The 17456-nt window shown below is 38.0% G+C and overlaps 1 protein-coding gene across 7 annotated transcripts in view; it reads right to left on the reverse strand.

The window, feature by feature from the left end:
• The window catches only part of MBP (myelin basic protein), a 110739-nt gene that overhangs the window by 87843 nt on the left and 5440 nt on the right, over window positions 1–17456 (reverse strand). The window contains exon 1 of one of the 7 annotated variants that reach the window (XM_088052975.1): window positions 12174–12248. The exons of the other annotated variants lie outside the window; for them this stretch is intronic. The gene's annotated coding sequence lies outside the window, so the exon portion shown is untranslated. Of the gene's footprint in view, window positions 1–12173; window positions 12249–17456 lie in introns of those variants that run through there. 7 annotated transcript variants of the gene reach the window in all.

The raw sequence follows: 17456 nt of genomic DNA on the forward strand, positions 1-17456 counted from the left end.
ACATGGCATCGAGCTTATGACCTCAACAGCATTTGCCAGAAACCTTCCTAGTGAAACCCTGCAAGTTTTGTAAATCCTATGAGATGACAAATTTTGCACATGAGTTTGAGTCACAAATGAGAGGGGACACTCAGTGTGAGGGGCCTGCAGTGAACAGAGTTACATCACCAGCACCCCTATAAAACTCCCCATCAAGAGTTGCTGGTTCCATATTAAAACCATCTGAGAGGTTCACAAAATTACAGGCCACACAAGTAAACTGATTTAACAGGACTATAAGTTGAAAACACTTCTGCTACCTAAAAAGTCTTTAGGCTGAAGTGAGTGAATTAGGGCAGGAAGTTGTGAACCACTGCTGCAGGTGCCACCAGCAGAGTCATCCAGTTGCCTCAGCACTGCCACAACCACCTATTGAGCTGAATCAGCTCTGCTGCCATGACCTGGCACTTCCCAATCCGTGACTGATACAGCACTGACTCCACCTAAGCCGGCTGCTTTGAGTAATTCCAAAAACAGCTGAGGGATTTTGCCTGGGGAAATGAAATAAAGTGTCTCCTCCCATCAATTCACCTTCTTACGGAGTCAGTCTTACAGAGAACCTGATGGAAGTCTAGACCAAACAGCTTTCCCACTTTCTTCACAGGAACCCATATTCCAACTAGAAACAACGTCTGAAATGGCAGTGCCTTACCCAAGGAGAAAAACTTCTATTTCCAAAACTCAAAATAAAAATAGAGATGGAAAAATTCTGTTCTACACAACACATACATATATAAATACACTTATGTTGGAATCATGTAATTTATCTAAGCAGTTGATTAGGGGTTTAGAAAGATCTATCATTGTAGCGGTTTTTTAGCCCATTCTAGTCTGCCTGTTGATATTTGCAGCTAAACAAGTGGTTCTAATCATCTTCCCATACATACCAACTGTCCTATAAAGAAGTTTATGATTCAGAATTTTCACTGAAAGGCAGAATAACGCTTCTCCAAACCTTCTGAATATAACAAGAAATGCACTGGCATTACTTTCTGCAGGTTATGCAGTTTTAACTGCAAAATAGCATTTTCTTACTCACAGGAGCCTGAGAAAAGTTCACCCATGTAGTCATCAGACTTTAAACAAGTGATATTGTAATTCAGGAGTCAAAACAGTCTGTAAGCCAATCCATATCGAGCACTTTTATTAAACATTAATGGTTACTTCAAATTAAAAAGCATAAACTACTGAATGTGTATCACACATTGCTGAAAAAGGATTGTTAAATATGGTCTTACCTCTTCCCACACGTTATTATGACTCAACAGAACTACATGTAATAATAAAGGTATGCAAGGACTTACCTATTTACAAGTATCAGAACATAATTACTACCTTGTCTAGGAATATGCATTCATCACAGACTGATGTTGGGTAATAGTGCAGAGCTACAAGTGCTCCTAGCCTTACTCACCCATGGGAAGGGTAAGCATAGAATAAAAAATATTTGAGAAATTTACTTAAAACTTCCTGCTAAATTCATAACTATACTTATCTAAATAAATATGGCATTTTACTACTATATACAGATCTTATTAGAAAAAAAGAAATTATTTCTTTTAAGAAATGTGCAAGTTCTCTCTAATTATGATAGCCCCCTAATGTAAACTCTTAATTACAAACTTATCCAAGTTTTCTGTGGGTTTTTTTGGTCTTCGTTGGTTTTGTTTTTATTTTTGTGTTTGTTTGGGTTTTTGTTTGGTTTTGGTAGTGTCAGGTGCTGGTTACATAGCTTCCTGGGAAACAAGCTGACACAGTGCACAGCAGTGGCTGCCAGCTAGATGGAAATCTTTGAGTGTTTTTTTTTAGGCTCTCAGTGTGATACACATCTTTGCAAGGAAGCCTTTCACTTCATCTTCTTTCAAAACAAGACTGAGACACTGGGCACGCCTCATCTGTTTCTTCAGAATTCCCACATCGTGGTAACCTAATATTCCAGCTCACCAAGGAAGAAAACCTCCAGCAGGCACAAATGAGCGACCTGCAGCTAAATCCATCGGCAGCCACAGTCGGGCGCTTTACAGACAGATGTGAGCAAACATGTAACAAAAGTAACCTGCCTCATGGACAAACTGCTCCCCAGGAATTCCACCCTCTTAATTCAACTGTTAAATTATTTCATAAAATACAATGCCTTAAATTCCTTAAAAGTTTTGTTGTTACTTAATGCAGATTTAATTTTTCATTACTGTGAAAGAGTGCAACACTTCCTAAATCAAACTTTTACTTTTTATCCCACAACTATTTTTCTCCGAAAGAAAAACACATTCTTCCAGACATACTTCCATCATGAATTATCAAAACCAAGATTTCAGTGGCAACCATAGCCTATAAATCAAAGAAGTCAATGGGAGTTTAGTACTTACAGATGTATTTAATCATGCTTTTACAGTGCCTTGCATATCACAGTCTTGACCTATCTAGATATTACAACAATTTCTGTGTTTACAGGTAACTTCAGGTACCTTAGCAAGGACACTAGGCCTAGAAAACCACCCCTCTGAGGGACTGGCTGAGTTCTGAAACACTATTTACCTGAGAAAGTACTCCCCAGTGCTAGCACACTTGCTCAGTAATTTACACACATTTCATATATCATTGCAAAGGACACTGATATTATTTGTCTCTAAAATTTTCTGCAACACTGTGGCACATGAGAAAGGCTACAACAGGGAGAGATAATATATTCTGTTGTTGCAAACTATTTCCTAAAATTTCCATAGGGTAAGCAGGACCCAAGGTTTAAGATCCTTCCTGACTTCTTTGATTACCATTTTCCTCTATTGCCAATGAGAAGGATATTGCACATTATTTTTTATAAAACCATGTGATTTCCAGGAATCTCACCTCAGCATGCTGTGCATAGTCCAAACTTGATTCTAGACAACAGTGAAATTACAATGAAATTGCTAAGCCACATGTATTTATTTTCTGTGGCTTAGGCTTCTCTTGCTTTTCTCTCTTTTCTTCCTTCAACCCCCCCTCTGCCCTCCATGCTAAAACACCATCAGCCCTGTCCCATGCATTAAGAAAAAGAAAAGATGTAATTTTAAAACAAATTTCTCAGCAAGGCTTTTCTGCTTCCCAAATGGAAAAATGCTCCCCTAAGGGCACATAGCACGTGCTGGTACCTGCACTCCTTCACACAAACAGAAATCATCTATGACCACAAACATTGGGCATTAGCCACACGTTTACTGTTTGTCTTCAAAACACTAAGATTAGCAAAGCCCTGTGAACTCTGTGCCAATCCACCTGCAGGGCCATAAGGAAATTTCCTAAATCACCTCCAGTGCATGTGAGGAGGGAGCCAGGTAGGACCCCAAAGGCTTGGGGCAAGGTACAGATGCACCCAGCATGTTAGAACTCCATCCCTTCTGCTTGCTGCACCTCTTCCACTCCACCTGCAACTGGGTTTTGACCAAACGTGGATTTCCTTGTAAGCACTCTATGACTGCTGAGACATTTGTGCCTCTCAGCTATTCCTAGTCTAGGGAGCAGAGAGGGCCACACATACACCACCCGTGAATGTACATATCAAAAGGAAAATGATGCCCTCCTACAAAACTAAGACTGATTTTTCTGTTTTTATCTCAGTCATTAATATGAAGAGGTTCACTTAATTTGCTACATGCTGTCTTTTATGTACAACACCACAACAAAATAGGCTGTGTGTTATTATTTTCTTTTTCATGTAGGTTTAGGTCTGCACAGCATACAACGCCTTGGAGCTAGGACCAGTTTCTCCCAGCTTTCCAAAAAGGATCAGACACATATTCATCAGTTATTATTTTCAGCACCTATGTGCTCCAGAGACAAAATAATTTGATACTACAGTAAAATAAATTATGTCATGAAAAATAAAGAGACAGAGAAAGATATAAAGTTTAAGAACAGAGACATATCATAGCCTCATTCTATGTATTTGTAAGATATGCAGTAGGCTCCTAAAACCAGTGCTTTCCACCACCACGGCTTCTAAAATACCATATTTCCTTTACAAACATACTTCCACAGCTGTGAACCTCAACACTCAACAACCTCAACTTTCAGTGAGTCAACAACTAAAAGTTAGACATTGGTCCTAAATTCTTAATAAGTTTCGAAAAATAGGAAGCACCACACAAGAATGTATAACCCAAGTGCAGTATTAACCAGGAGAATGAAAAAAAGAATGAAATTCATATTCAAATCATGGAGAATTTCAGGCCAAAGTAATAATCTTAACAGTACCAGAGGGCAAAAAAAAAGCAACTGAGAAATTATACAGAAAATTTTAATTGTTTGTTACTTGAAAACTTTCAGTTTCTGAGATTAAGGCACTCTGAAAACAGACAAGACCTAGCACCTCTTTTCAGATAAAGATTTAAAAATGCCAAGAGAATAAAACCAAGGTATATTCAATAACTCACTTTTTTTCCCCCGTTCTCTCCTTAGAAAAACCAGCCCTCTCCAAGTGTTGAGCAGTATATTCTCGCTTTCAAAGTGAGGTAGGTTACCTAAGCTTCCCAGAGAACACAGACACTTTGATGATCAGTATTTCATTAACACTTTGTAGAGACTGATGACAAAATGCACACCTGCAGTTCTAAATACACTTGAATTCAAGGCACTGTGTGCTTGCTCTTCTCATATTCAACAGACTGACAGATGGGACAAGGAGATGATTCACCCCCTTCAGACAGCATTAACTGTGCTGTGAGATAACACTGAATCACTTTAATCTTCTCAATTAAAAAAAAAAAAAAGAAAAAAAAGAAGTATCTCTCTCCCTCTCTCTCTCTTCTGACCTCATATATGTTATCTATGCTGCAAACATATCAACTAACAGATGGATTTCCTGCAGATTCTCCTCTGTAACGTCTGGCATTAATAACGATATTGCGAAAGGGTCTGACTTTTACCATACTCCAAGTTGACTCCCTTCGGCCCAATCTACTTCTCTACAGTCATGTCCTTCCCTTCCTTACCATAAAAACACTGCCAAAGAGTTTCTTCTCTGACACAGAAAAAATGCATCCTTAACTCTGTGCTCGTATTTCTCTCTACTTGTGCATTGTGTTTCTCACTTCTTTTTGCCTTCTTTTCCCTGGCCCTATTGTCTGAGCGTTCATACATAAAATCATGGTCCTAAAGCACTTTTTAAAATAATTTGATGAAGACTCAATCATCAGTATTTTAATTTGTAAGCACACTGAAAACGTGCAAGAACGTTCAAAGTTCATGTGGCAGCCTCCTAAAAGGTTATCCAAAGTCCATTAACAGAAACAAGATCAGAAATGGTTTTCTATGCAAGTTGAAAGTGATACCTTGTGAAGCTTAAGTAAAGAGTTATAAACTTCTCTGAAATCAGTAAATAAATTTAAGAACAAAGTAACTCAGAAAGCTGTAGATAAGCAATTTTTCTGGGCTCATAAATGATTATCTGGAAACACAGATACTGTAACCCCAGTTTGGGATTTTCTCTGGTGATGACACAGTGATTTGCTTTCCCTTCTGAGGAGAGAAAGCAAAATTAGCTCTTTGCTAAGGATAATTGCATAGTTGAGAAATAAATCAATTTATCTTCTTATCAAATGGAATTTTAATCCAGATGTTTTGGCTTTAATTGTTTAGGTCAGAGGCTCACCAGGTTACAGTCACTAAGCTGTGAGTTGTTGCACCTGGAATTTGAAATAATTAATGAGTAACTGCAGCTGAAATCTGCACGAGAAACATCATCCTGACATAATTATTGTACTTGTGTGCTTCTTTAAATATGCTTTCAAGAACTCGTGGCTCATACTTGAACACTGTCTCATTTTATCTAAATCTTAAATGTCATGTGCTAATGTTTTCCCAATCTTTATCAGGGGTACATTTAAAGCCAATATAGAAACAGTCATTACTGAATAACTACTGAAGAGAACAATGACAGACCCAGGGGAAAATTTCCATTTGAACATAAGAATGTTCTAAATGTACACAAGACTATTATCTCCCCTTCTTTTATTAAAAAGAAAACCAAATTGTTTATTCCACGTTAAAAGAAAGACAAAAGCATGTGACAAGCCAAACACTCATTTTTTCATCATGGTTTTCAAATGCAGTTCACCATTTATCAGTGTACAAAAGAGAAAGACAACAAAATCTGGCAACATATCAAAATAATGGAATGAGAAAATACACGTTTCAATAAGGAGACTAGCAGTGTATTCACATTCGATCATGATTACCAAAATATATCTCAAATCCACTATATGATTAAAAGAAAGCCTGTATATAATATTTGCAGCACCCACCACAACAAGAATATCTTGTTCTTGAACAAGTTGCACTTGAAAACTATTTTAGTGTTCACTAATTTTTTTTTAAGAAGAAAATTTTGCAAATGCCATCATCTGTGACAGGGTCTACAGCATCCAGCCAAGAGGGGTTTTTGAGACAATATGTAAAGATAGCAAGGAAGTTCCTTCCCTAAAGGTCTTGCAACATAAGTAGACAAAACACATGAGCAGAAGGTAAACCTTTCTCCCATATTACAGATATAGAGCAAAGGCAGAGATAAGTTAAGGACAACACATAAAAAAATACTTACAGCCCACCTGAGAAGATTTGGTAGACATTAGAAAATTAAATCCAGAACTGTAATTCTGAAAACCCAGTCTCAGCCACTACATAATGCCAGGGTTTGTAATCACAACACACAGCTCCTTTCTTATTTTACAAGTGCTCCATGGCTTTCAAGTTCTGCCATCAGTCATACAAAATAACACTCCAGCTATGACGACACAGCCAAGCAGCTTCACATGATTTTACACCAGAACCCCGTCAATATACAATGAGGTTATTTCTCTGACATCCTAGGTCTTCATTCAGACAACTTTGTCTCAAACACAGAAAATGTGAACTATCAGGCTCAAGATTATCACAAGACTGAGTGGAAACCACTACAACAACCCACTCCCCACCCTTTTTTTTCCTAAGCAGCTATAGCAGAAGGTCACCCATACCATGAGATAATAAGCTTGTGATTAGCACACTCACACAGGATGTGGGAAACCAGGGATCGCTTTAGACAATACTGAAGGGAAAGATCAGTCTGGCTTTGATCACAGGATAACTGTGAGTCACCAATGTGATCTGGCAAGGGGAAAATAGATTAAAAAAAAAAAAAAAAAAGGCAGACAAACAGACCTACATGGTATCATGAGGGAATATTTCCAGCTAAGACAGGGAAGAATTAAAGTCATCACACAAGCCACTAGCAGAACATCAGCTGAATACAAGGTACAATTCTGGTCAGCCGTATCTAACAGCATGAATTTTTTACTAGAACAGATACGAAGATGAGGGGAGTAATAGGAACCTATCAGACAGAGGTAAGACTAAAAGCTCATAACATGTCAAGCCTAAGTAAAGCAAAGCTACATGAGTGTTGGATGAGGAGAAAATACACACTGCCCACATATAAGTGTAAACTGAAAGTCAGAATATTTCTAATCATCAGGAGAGCAGGGCTCTGAGAGAACCAGAGGAGAGTAGAAAACCTAGCTGTGTTGAAGACAGAAAGCAAGAGTCTGTACTTCAGGGACTGCATGAATGGTCTGGTTCTTACCATGGCAGGACAGCCTCAAATGACACAGGCCATTCCCTTGGCCTGGGAATATTTCAGTCTGTATTTCTCTCCAGTCTCTGGAGCACTGGGGTAGGAAGCAGTGGGGGACAGAGAGGGACTACCTTTTTCTGAATCTGTCCATACATTGACAACTGACTCAAAAAAAGGATAAAATTATCAAAGCCCCAGACAAAACCACAAAACCAGCGATACTCTGGAAAGGGGGAACAGAAATGAAATAGGATAGCTTTTAGCCAGCTGGATTTCACTGGCATGTAGGATAGTAGACAAACAGACTTTATTCCCCACTCTGAGCTCATCCATATTATCTTTTAAGGGATCAGTGTAAATATGGAAGAGCTGTAAACTCTCTCTGCAGCAAGACACACATTTGCTGAAGAAAGGGAACACGACTCCTGCTCAACAGCCTCTACCTTGGCATCCTGCTCCTTGCAGCAGGAAACACAGGTCTGAACCCTCGGGGAAAGAGCTGGAGCTGATCTCCATCCCAACCACAGCACAGCAGGGTCTTGGCTAACCAGCTCTTCTGCAAGTTTGTGAGCAGTGGCCCCCAGCAAACATTTCTGACACATACGAAGTCCACCTCTGCCCTCCACAGCTCTGGGAACAGGAACAGCAGTGAAACACAATTTGTTTGGATGGATTCTGACTTTCAGGAGCCTTTGCTCATTGGCTACATTGGGTAATATTCTGAGACATCTAATTCTGAACACTAGATAGACTAGGGGTTTCATATGAGACTTTTCAAGTCTCTTTCACCCCTATTTCCCAAACCATTTACAAACCGACTGCTCTTTTCATAACATTCCTCTAAGACTGTATTCCGAAAGAGTCCTTAAAATCCCCTCCTCAAAAACCCTGCAGTAAACACTCCTCCATGGAAATGCAATAATGAGTAATATTTCCAGTCTGTGACTGAAACTTCATATCACATATGCATAGAACAAACTATCTAACAAGCTCTTCCAGCAATTTGTTTGTGAATCTCATCATTGACTCAATCCATAAAAGTGTTTCTCATTCCACACCTTAAGAGAGTTAAAGCCTTTCAGGAGAGATACTTAGCTGCTGGTTTGACCAAATTCTTTCTTACCTCAAACAATATCTCCACCCAACCTACTACCATCTAACTCTTAATTCACCTACAGCACTTTCAAACAACAACTACACATGGCATAAATACAGTCATTAATACAAGTTACTATACCTGAATCAAAACCTGTCATTTAACATTCACATGAGTTAGCTATGAGTGAAAGCAATCTGTCTTTTATTCAATGTAGCATCATACTTACACCACACTTAAACCAGCTTTTATTGAATTGCAAGCAATTAAGTTATACCAAGAGGTTTTAGCTGATTTATAACACATTTTTAAGTGGAAATTCAGCTAATAAAGTTAACAACTGTTAACTTTATGAGTTAACATGATAAGCTTGAGATGTTACAGCTACAGTTACAGTTACAGATGCTACAGTCTTTCACTCACAAATTATTAATCCCTTCTTTATTTCAACATTGCCCCAGTGTGGTCCCTAATATTTAGTCTGTGGCATTTTAAGACCTTAAAATTATTTGGAATGACCAAACCTGCCTTTACTAAGCTAATGCTACTGTTTTCATCACTACCTTCTTTTGGTTCATCCAGTAACACTAATGCATTATTGTTTATAGGTAAGTATCTCTTAGTAAATCCATTCCCAATTTGGTATTTGAGCCAACATTAATGCAAATTCCCAAAACAAAAATACAGCAATGCTAGGGACAAATAAAAAAATTTTAAAAAAAAAAGAAATAAAAAAAGTGTTTTCCCCATTCACTATCTTGAAGCACACAATATTCACTCAGAAAAAAAACACAGCTCCACCTCCAAAACCACAGGCTTCAGAGCATCTAGAAAGGATGTTTAAAAACAAGCTAAAAGTACTTCAGATTCTGTATGTTTGAAGCTAAGCAAAGCAGAAAGCAATTATCACCAGAACTGTTTTGGGTTTTTAACACAGTTGCATGTAAACATTTCATCAGTTTGGATATATCAGAGTGTACTTTTTTCACTCTTATATTCAATTAGTCATGCACAGAAGTTTCCCTTATCTTTCCAACTACATAACATAAATAGCTAGTCCTAAAGCACTTAAAATGTCACCATATACTGGTAGTCTGCTAAAATGAGGAGGACTGCAGATCATATCACAAATGCTCTCTCAAATCCCACATGGGGAAAAGGTGTAAGCAGACAGTAAGAGTCAGATGCACAGTGATGCCAGATCCAGTAAGACAGGAACATGCCCAAGTCGATGAACAAGAGGTATCACAACACTGCAGAAACAAAGGCACCTAATAATTTTGGTACCAACTACTATTTTTCTCATTTCACCTCATAACTCTGGCAATACAATTATCTTGCCCATCACTTGCTTGCCATCTGCCCATTGAAAACCATACCCAATATAATACATACTCAAATATAATACAGAATATATAATTTTTCACAGAAGCTTTTTTTCATGCACCGTGCCCACAACCTACCCGATCTTATATTGTAAATACAGAACTTGCAGTCAGAAGGGGATCTTCTCTCTTGGCCAGAAACTCACTATATATGTCCCACCACCATGCTACTCAGCATCCTCTTCAGTCTGAACTATAATTTCTTGCCTCCCAACAAAATACAAGAATAGCTTCAAACATTTCTGAATTGAAGCAATCTTTAAATTGAGAAAATTTAAAATGCCTAAATTGTATGACAGGCAACTTGTTTAACTGACACAACAGGAGGTTTTATGCCAACAAAATAAGCTGGAATTGAGTCAGCATACTCTAAGCCAACGTCTCCCTCAATCTATAAGAAAAAAAATCACAAAATGTCTCAATACCACAAAAGGATAAATACAGAATAACTTTTTTATCTGTTTATTATCTATTTAAAATCAGTGTGCCAACAAACCTTAACGTCTTAAAATCTTGCTTTCATTCGATCTTACTTAAGTGGTCTTTCCTTATACAAGAAAGCCCACTGAAGATTGTTGCATTGTTTGTATCAGGAAGACACTGCAAAACCAGTTTTTATGCTTGTGTGGGCCAGTATTATTGCTGTAATGCATGAATGATTATGAAATTACTTAACTGCCTTATTTCCAAAGCCCTGGTTATTCCTCACAGGTTAAAGTACAGAGCTAGCTAATTGTATAATACATTTAATCATCTGTCCATTTCCAAATGTAATATTCTACAGATACTGTATTTGCATGTTAATCTTTTATTTGCAAAAATAAAATATTTACTAAACTGAACAAGAGGAAAATGTGATTTTACACTTCACAAGTAAAGCATAAAACCAGATTGATGAAATATGAGACAGGCATTATAGATAAAAGTAAGAACTTAGGTATCTAAAATTTACTATATAGGTACCATTTACTCTTTATCAATTAGCATTTGACTTTTTCCCCTACATGCTTTTTCAGTCTCTGTTTAGAAAATGCCAGTATGGTTTTGGAATACATGCAAGATTGAGTTAAAATACTGACAATGATTTGCCAACTATTATGATTTCTTTCCTAAAGTAATAAAATCTTACTGCAATTAAACACTATTGGAATCATTAAAATAATGAACTAGTTATACCTGCCATTCAAAACATTTTACGAATACTGTATTTTTGATTAATTCACTGCTGATTAGATGGATACTAGAACATTTTAGAACATTCCTAAGTTGTAGAATGTAACTCTTACAATCAGTTCAGCTACTGCTCCTTTAGAAATGTTTTATTAAATGTATTTGAAACCTCATTCTGAAGGGGCTTTTCAGCAGTTAATAAAAATTAATACATAAATGTATAGTTCTATACAGGACAAAACTAAGGACAACTATCATCACGTGACAAAATTATTTTGACACCTGATGAACTATGGAGAGTAATAACTGCTCATCAGTAACAGAAGTTGGAAATTCAAGTATCTGAACCAGTGAGGCAAGTGGTGCTAATGATAAGATCTGAGAAACACTGAATTCCCCAATAAGTCATTATGAACTCACTCTTCAGCATCATACAATCAGGTTAAATTTCTTTGATTCTTACTATGTGCAAATCAAGCAAGTCTCAGTTTTAGTGTGGCTCTTACTGCATTTGACAGGTACTGGTGTTTTCTAAAGTCCACCTAATTATGAGTAATAAGGGAATATCAAAATTAATTATCAAGTGATTAGCAGAAAAAAAGCCACAACATAATCATAGAAGTTGTAAAAGCAGATTAACAGTAGCACCAAAACTATTAAAAAAGCAAACAACTACCGATCTGTATTTTCCTTCTGCATATCAGAAGGAAAATACAGATTTTTCACACACCCTGACACCTGTATATGCATTACTTTTACTGTCAACCTAATGGCAAGATAATGGAACTAAATCAATACAAAAGAGAGCCCAGGGCAAAGCCCACTGGCTTTAAGCAGATCACCAATATAATCATTAACACGCATTAGATCAAGCCAAAATAATTATTAAACTTACTGTCACTTTTGCTGTCACCTTCTTATCTTATAAATTCCTCAAACACACACACACAGGGAGCAAGAACCACTCTAGAAGCAACATCCTGTTCCTGGCAAACTTGTTACACCAGGTCACATGAAGCCCCAGCTTATTCATCGCCACATTCCCAAGATGCAGCTGCTCCATCCTGTGACCAGCAGGCACTCATCACCTACAGATGGGCAGCAACTGGGCACCCCAAAAAGAAGAGCAGGACAGGGATTATGCACAGTTACCAAGTCTGAGGGATCACTAGGAAAGAAAATGTCACAGTTCAGCCTACTCTCGTTGTTTGTTAATCTACTTCCACAGTATATTCAGACATACTGATGTCATTCAGCCTGGATGTCATTTCTGGGCCTATTAAGGAGAAGATGGTCATTGGGAATCACCAGGATGGATTTACAGAGGTTAAATCATGCCTGACCAATATGATTGCCTTCTGACATAAAATGACAGGATTTGTGGATGAGAGATCACTGCTGTCACCCACCTTGATTATAGGAGTACTCAACAATCTCTCCTGCAGCATCTTTGCACCTAACCTGATCCAAGTTACAGCATGGATGGGTAAAATACTAGCTGATAAAAAAAGCCCGAGCATCTCTATCATTAGGCTCAAACAGCAGCTCTTAATGGTTCACAATCCACCCATGGCTAGAAAGTGAATAGGTTAGGGACCCAATCCTGTTTAATTTCTCTTACAGTGACACGGCAGGGCACACAGTAAGTCTGCAAACACTACATTTAGGGGTGTAGAAGACACACTGGAGGGCAGGGTTGCCATTCAGAATAACTTACATACAGCCAACAAAAATGTCATGAGACCACAGCCTGAAGACCAACTTGCTGGGGAGCAGCTTCCCTGAAAACAAGCTGGAAGTCCTGGCAAGAATCAGCCCTCCACCTGGCAGCAAGGAGGGCTAACAGCTTCCCAGGCTTTGGAAATCAAAGCACAGCCAGTGGACCGAGGGAAGCAATTGTTCTGCTTCATGCACAATCCACTTCTCTGGTATCTGCACTACCAGGTCCGCTTTTGGATCCACGCTATGAAATGTCAACAGGAGCAAGTTCAGTGGAAGGCCACAAGGACAGCTGGAACACACCTCCTGTGAGGAGAGGCTAAAGACACAGGGATTGTTCAGCCTGGAGAGAGCTTTGGAACACCTAGTATCAAATTTTCAATACCTAATAGTAAATTATAAAAATGATGAGGCCAGGCTTTTCACCAAGGTGCACAGGGGCAGAGCAACATCAGCTGCGATCTGGGAAGTTGCAAGTATGTATTAGGTAAGTAGAAAAGGAACACAGTCCCTAATGACAGAATATAAACTGCAGTTAGGAATTCTGAATATGATGCTACTCAGTGCTTTACCACATAACTCCATTAAGACAAGAAGCATACTTTTGTTGTTGCTGTATGCTGTTTGTGGCCTCACTAAGGCCTAATGGACAAAATATTACTCACAGGGATGAAACATGCAAGCCATTTACAATAAAAGGCCAATTATATTGCAAAGGTGTTTTCATTACTTCTTTCTCAATCTTTCCAGGGGCACAAAAAAATATTACTCGTGGCTATAATTTCAGCGTTCAGCTGGAACCAAGTATTTCCTACGGTGCTTTTATTAATAAAGAAGGTTGTGGCATTCAGGAGTTAGAATTAAGAGGGAAAAAAAAAACAACCAAAAGAACCCCTAACCCAAATAACCAAGCCACATGCAAAGTGTTTTACCACTGGAGGAGGAGAAGAATGGAGTATTTCACAACCCACTCTACACGTTGGCCGAAGTTTAAAATTAGCTTTTCAACACCAACAGCCCTGCACTCACTTGAAAAGAACCTACTGAAATTTCCATTAAAGCAACAATTTTTCTGTGTGAGCCTATTATGGGTTATTTCCCATTTGACAAGAGTATCTTTCTGAAGAACAAAACCAAAGCCAAATTACTGCCTATCTTCCATGTGAACAGCACTGACTCAGACTACGCTGATGAAAGCTGTGCAGAAACTTATGTGTATCTCTTTTCCAGGAACAAGTCAGGGCAAAGTAATAGTACAGATAAAAGATAACACAAAGTACAAGTCAGGGAGTTCCTATTTGTAGAAGCTCTGCACTTCGGTGAGAAGTCCCTCAGCAACTTCCAACATTTGAGGAAAGACTCTAATAGTAAAAGCCTCTTAAATAAGAGCCAAAGCACAAGGTAGTTGCAATTGCTCTCCTTTAAGTCTGTCCCAATTATTTGTGCATGTATATTAATCTAAAAGACAGCTACGAAAAAAAAATCCATCTCCTTTCTACTTTCAGAAAAATAAAAGGAGAGTTAACACCAAGGCTGACTTAAGAAATGTGGGCAGGTTCTACTCATATCACAAATTTTATTAATGCATGAAGGACAACAGGCAACCACTTTCAAAACAGTTTGCCATTGTTCTTTAGTCAGCCTTCCAAGCATTGTGGTTTTTTTCTTTTAAGCTAAGCAATGTAGAGATGAAAATGCCTGGAATCAAATTGATGACTATTTTTCAGAGACCATCTCTCTGGAGAGACAAATTTAAATGAGATCACTGTGTAACTTGACAGTGGATTTTAGTAATACATGGGATTATGAGTTTTACTCCAATTTTAGCTCTCTAGAATAGTATGAGCTATCAAAACATTACAAATGCAACACAGTAGGGGTCTGAAAGTTTTCTATTACAGTGATTATATAATTCCTTATGGATAAATCTCCAAGGCACACACCAATCCCCAAAGTTACTGTTCTGTATTGTTTCATCAGTATTTTATCCCATACCACAGAATTACTAGAAACACAGGCCTATTTTCCTTCATTTAGTTTCATACTTTGCTGTCATAATTTTCAGTATAACAGGTCCTTACAGCCATCCTCCACAAAAAAAAAAATCAAACCCACCATATGCACAAATCTGCCATAATTTCTTCTGTACCTTCTTAACTCTCTAAGGGACAAGTATCGTATTTTATTTTAATCACTGTAACATCTGTCAGATAATACTCCAACACTACTTTTCATCCAGAGAACTAAAAAGATTTGACAAGAGAGTTTAACTAAGGACTAATGTTTTTAGAATTAGAAGAGAAGAGCAATGCTGGCATCCAGGAAACAACAACGCTGGAGAAGAATAATTGAAAAGCATTACAACAGATTAGACAACATCATAAAGCAATGTTTTGTTACTAACCGTGAGGCATTGTGGATGATATGGAATTGCCACCCCCAGAAGTGGATGAGTCTTTTCTGAGATGAACTGAAAGTCTAGGTAATTGAGGAATTTGTTACAAATTGCAGGAATACTTCCTGGGAGTGGGTACTGTCAGAAGCCAATAGAAGCTCTAAATATATACAAATATTATTACCTATATTATTACACATGTTAGTGAGGAGAAAATGGCAACAAGCTGGGGATATGTTGATGAAACACAGGTGTAGGTACAGATTTGAAGGATAGAGGACAGTTACAGCTGTCACTGGGATCTGCAGAATTGCTGCATTAAAAAAAAAATAATTTAAAAAATCTAGGCTTTACCCTCAAGGCACTAACCCAGCCTGAGGAATGAGAGATTTGGTCAGCTGTGTGGACACAGTGAAAGTGATACAAAGTGATACTGTTAGGTTGGTGAGGTAGAAGACCTAAGGAGACAGCAAAGACCACCTCTACAACTTCATACAACCAACCAGCCCTACCAACCTGAAGCCACCCTATCTCGCTTCAGTTTATCCATCTAAAATCCATCAAGGAAATCTAGGGAAGTTAATGATAAACAAAAATTACAGGACAACTGTCCTTAGCGCTCCAAGGCTATTGCTATATTGGAAACTATGATTTTACTATGGCAGTTTTAGCACCTTAAGTCCAGAGATGATCCAACCTCATGAATGACCTTTTACCACCATACCACACTTCTGCAAACCATGCCCAGAACAGGCGAAGTAGCTGTACACTGTCCCCCAGAAGACCCTTGAATAACCAGAAAACATCTGCCTTCTAATCTGGAAACTATCACAACCCAATCTGTAACTGAAAAGAAACAAAAACCCCCAAAAAGTTGGCAGGGCACTGACAACAACACATCAGCTGTATTTCAGGACTTCTCCAATCTTCAGAGAAAAAATATATGCCGTTGAGATGACAGGCTGTTATTGCACTGTCTTAATCCCTTACATATAACCATTATTTTTCATGGTCTTTCATGTATTCACAAGATCAGTCAGAAAAACTGGTTCAGAAATGCAGCTTTATGTGTGAATGGCTTTATATGTGTCTGGTAGTACTGATTTCTCACACTGATAAACCTCTTTCCTAAGTATCTGAATTCCAAGAAGAGCTATAAATTGTCCAACTGCATCATTTTACCTGAATTTCGTGACTTCCAAGAGAGAAGTAAGCTAAGAACAAATCAATTTTCACTTGTGATCCAGCAATTTCAACTCTTTAGCAGAAGACAAAGATAATGCACCAGGTAAACATATAAAAAAATACACAACATGCCTGAATTAATTTTAGAAATATAACTTGGTTTGTATTTCATTTTCCTTTCCCTCTCACTTTCCAGTCATAATAGATAGATCCCCTCAGTTGTTAACTTCACCACGTGTGAATTCATTAACTTCACCTTGTGGAATTTAAACATTTCCATGCGTTTAAACTTTCCCAAGTGTTTAAAAAAATTAATACTAAGAATTTCAATTACACACTACGAAATTTTACAAGCGTTGGAACAAAATACAATAAAGTCAGATTTAAAAAACATCTTTCCTTCCAATGTGCAAAACAAATGTAGTACAGCTCATACATTGATCAAAAACTGCTCAAATTTTAAGAAAAATTAATAATCCACTATTTTACCTTCAGTCATTGTATATTTAAAAAAAATATCTCTGACTTGATCAGTCTTTTCAGATGTATCAATTTTCTTGTTTCTCCCTTTGAAAAGACTTCCAAAAGCTCGGGGGGGGGGGGGGGGGGGGGGGGGGGGGGGGGGGGGGGGGGGGGGGGGGGGGGGGGGGGGGGGGGGGGGGGGGGGGGGGGGGGGGGGGAGTAAAATAAAAAGCAATATTTAAGTATTTAAACTTAATATTTAGAAAACTAACTTCCTCTCTGAGTTATTTCAAAATCATTTCAGGACAGAAGGGAAAAAAAAAAACCTGTCTGAAAATTTCCATGTTATTTCTTGTTTTTCTCTCACGTGCCTTTTGTGTGGGCTTTCCTGGGTTATGTCCAAGATTTACAGCTATT

This window comes from Pseudopodoces humilis, chromosome 1 (assembly GCF_049639895.1).
Source record: "Pseudopodoces humilis isolate 2021_Gansu_Grassland_sample_001 chromosome 1, ASM4963989v1, whole genome shotgun sequence".
Taxonomy (NCBI): Eukaryota; Metazoa; Chordata; class Aves; order Passeriformes; family Paridae; genus Pseudopodoces; species Pseudopodoces humilis.